The following is a 3,530-nucleotide window of genomic DNA, read 5'->3' as shown; positions in this document are numbered from 1 at the left end:
ATACATAAATACAACAAATATAATAACTCAAATTTAGTGGGTACAACCGCTACAAGATCACGACACCAACAAATAAAAAGAAAGGGGACCCACTACAAATCTTGGACTTAACCCTGACTAGCTCTATACTCGAACAGGTGATTTACTAGGGTCTTGCTCTTGCAACTACACCACATTCAGTTGGTCGATTGTGACTCAATAGCTAGTACCAAGTCACCTGGTCTTTTTTGGTTTTCTTGTTAGACCTGGAACTCCCTCCCAAGCCTGAACAACACCTAACAGGATAACAGAATAAAATAAATATATATAACAACCTAAAGATATAACTGAACCCAAAAGAAAATACAAGAAACGAATAATTGACTCTCTAATTGGCCCACTCACTCCAATCGGTTAAAACCCGACCTTGCATAATTAAATCGGTCTCCAATTGCACTTAAACTAACTCAATTTGAGCTAAACCATTCTAAACCAACCTAAACCAACTTCAATTTAACCAACCAGCATTGAACCAACTCTAATTCTTATACAAAATCTGTTGAACCAACTTGGTTCAACTGAACCCAATTCTCCTTGAATTGGTTCGGCCCAAAGACCTTAGCCCAACATCTAAACGAAGCCCAAATCAGTCTCAACCCACTTAATTTAACCAAAATAACTCAAGCCCAACCCCAACTTAACTTGATTTAATCAAGCCTAGACCAAATCAATTCGATTAAACCCAACCACTCCAATTCTCAACTGGTTGAACCAAACCTGCTTAACCTTATTTGGTCAACCCAAATTAACTCAACTCAAGCTCATTCTCAAATCAATAGGGTTAGTCAAACTTAAACAGAAGTGATTGAACCCAATCAACTTAACTCTTACTAATCTCATCCAACCATCTCGGCTCAAACCCACACTTGAATTTAACCCATTCCACTTGATTTGATCAAGCCCAACTCAACCAAGTTAAACCCAACTCAACCAATTTACTTCAACTTGGTTTGATCCAACCAAATCAATTTGGCTAACTCAACCAACTCCAATTCTCATGCATCATCATTACCATCTTAATCATCTTCATCAACTTAACCATCATCACCATCAACTTAATCACCATCATCATCAACTTAATTAACCAAACCAAACCCTAACCCCGGTTGCTACAGTAATGTTCTAGTAAACCCGAAAATTTCTTCTCCATTACAAGCAAGATTCAATTCCAAAAATAGAAGAATTTCAAAGGAAATTGAAGCATTTATCATCTACAACCATAAACCATATTTTTCTACTCAAATCCATCATCTTCTTCATCAAATCAGCCATACATCATACATGCATGTACACATACACCCATTCATGAAAAATACACCAAGAAAAGTTCTTACCAAGCCAAACCATCCTTCCGGAGAGCTACCTCCGACGATCTCCAAGTCCCTCTCCTTAAAACCTCCAATTTTTCTTCTCCATTTCTTCTCTTTTTTTCTCTCTCGGGGGTACTGTAGCACTTATGAGGAAGGAGGAGAAAACCATCCATCTCTAGACTTTTCTCCCAAGTTTTCTGCCGAAATTCACTTTTAATCCCTGAAAATACAATGTCTTACAAAAAGGTCCCTGAAAAATTCACCAATGATACCTAAATCATGAAATTGTATTCCAAAAGGTCCTTGCAAACTTACCTTTCAGTCCTTGGTCTCTGGAAATATTTCAAATAAAATCCTTTTAATTTACTTGTGAACCCAAAACTTTTATAAACCCTCACACTTAGGTCCATGAGTTTTCTACTTGGGGTTTCTCAACGGAATTACTTTACAGGATAATTTTACTGCAACTGTAATAATACCCTAAATATATTTTTCAACAGGTATCCAAAGGTTCAGGGTATTACACACACCGGCAATTCCTCCTAACTAGTATCTGGTTTCTTTGGGTAATACTATGCGGGCTTCCCTAACACACGATGTGGAGATGGTTTGCTTCCTTAGTATTTAGCATCTAGGTGTAGGCACGAATAAGGAGCTCTCCTGAGGGTGAAGAAGATTAGGGCAAAAGTGCAATAAGAAGAAGAAGAAGAAGAAGAAGAAGAAGAAGAGGGTCTTTTAACGTGGCATGATGCATGGCATAGGGGAAGGCCACGTGGTTAAATTGTCAAGTTATGTCATCCATGTGCGCAAATGACATGAACGAAGCCATCAACATGAGAATCCGGGTATTTACATTAGCAACTCTCCACCGGAATAGTCCTAGTACAATACTGTTGAAAGGAAATCAAAATCAAGTGCTCCATTTGATACAAATTGAAATAAAGTGTTCAAAATAAAACATAGGCATAATAAGGTACCCACTCAAAAACAATTACCTTTTCAAAAGAATGATTATTTTAGTGTACTATCTCTCATCATTGGCATTTGGTAGCTATGCATAAAAAGGCTAATCAATGTGGTGTATGCTTTCTTCTCACTAACAATTGGCACCTTTGCTTAAGAAGCATCATGTTATAAACCCTTTCAAAATATGAATAAGAGAACTACCCTTAAGTAATGAGCCTCTTAAATGATAAAGAAACAAAAACCTCTCAAACAATTAAAAATAAAGATGCTCTCTCACTCACTAAGAAAGAAAGAGACTCCTCATGTAATAATAAATAAAATAAATCCACATGATAATTTTAATTCATATATTGATAAAGAAAGTTTTCACATGAAATCAAGACTCTCACAAGTTACTTGATATAAAGTTTCAAGTCAATTAATTAGGGGGAAAAAATTTGATGGCAGAAGATATAGTAAAAGTAAAAAAAAAAATAAAAATAAATTCAAAGGCAAACAAGTCAATGCAATTAAATTAGTAACCTAATAATATGAGACTTTTACAATATGAGGATATAAATATCAAGTCAAAACTCAAAAACATGGAAAAGTCATGACTTAAAAATCTCAAATGAGTGAGATATACAACTTTGAAATTGTAAAACACAAAAATGTCAAAGACCTAAATATAGTTTTATAAATTAAAGACTTGAAAACTTTCAATTATGGAAAGTCAATGTCTTCAAACATCAAAGCCAAATGACATCAAGTTCGTAACTCATAAATATAAAGAGATCACAATTTGAGAACTAAATAATATTTGAATATATAAATTTAAAAATTCAAAAGAATGAAGGTCAACATAATAAAAGACATATATTCAAGCATAATTCTTGGCTAGAAAGTCAGTAGAAATTTTAAGTATCATTATTCTTTCTTGTGAAGTCAAAAAGACTCAAGCTAGGAGAAGATGAAGAAAAAATAAGACAATAAGGTTTCTAATTGTAATAAGTCTAGTCAAGTTCATATATTTATGTACTTTATAAAATTAATAAAATTAAATTTGTTCTTTTATCCAGTTATCTATTATTCACACTTGTTTCTAATCAAAGATTCACATGAAAGAACCCAAGTTAATTAATATCAGCAGATTTATTCTTAATAGAATTCTCTGACACACAACCTCTGAAACCATACATAATAATAATAATAATAATAATAATAATAATAATAATA

This window comes from Dioscorea cayenensis, chromosome 10, assembly GCF_009730915.1.
Source record: "Dioscorea cayenensis subsp. rotundata cultivar TDr96_F1 chromosome 10, TDr96_F1_v2_PseudoChromosome.rev07_lg8_w22 25.fasta, whole genome shotgun sequence".
In the NCBI taxonomy this organism is placed as follows: domain Eukaryota; kingdom Viridiplantae; phylum Streptophyta; class Magnoliopsida; order Dioscoreales; family Dioscoreaceae; genus Dioscorea; species Dioscorea cayenensis.
This window is presented reverse-complemented; position numbering follows the sequence as displayed.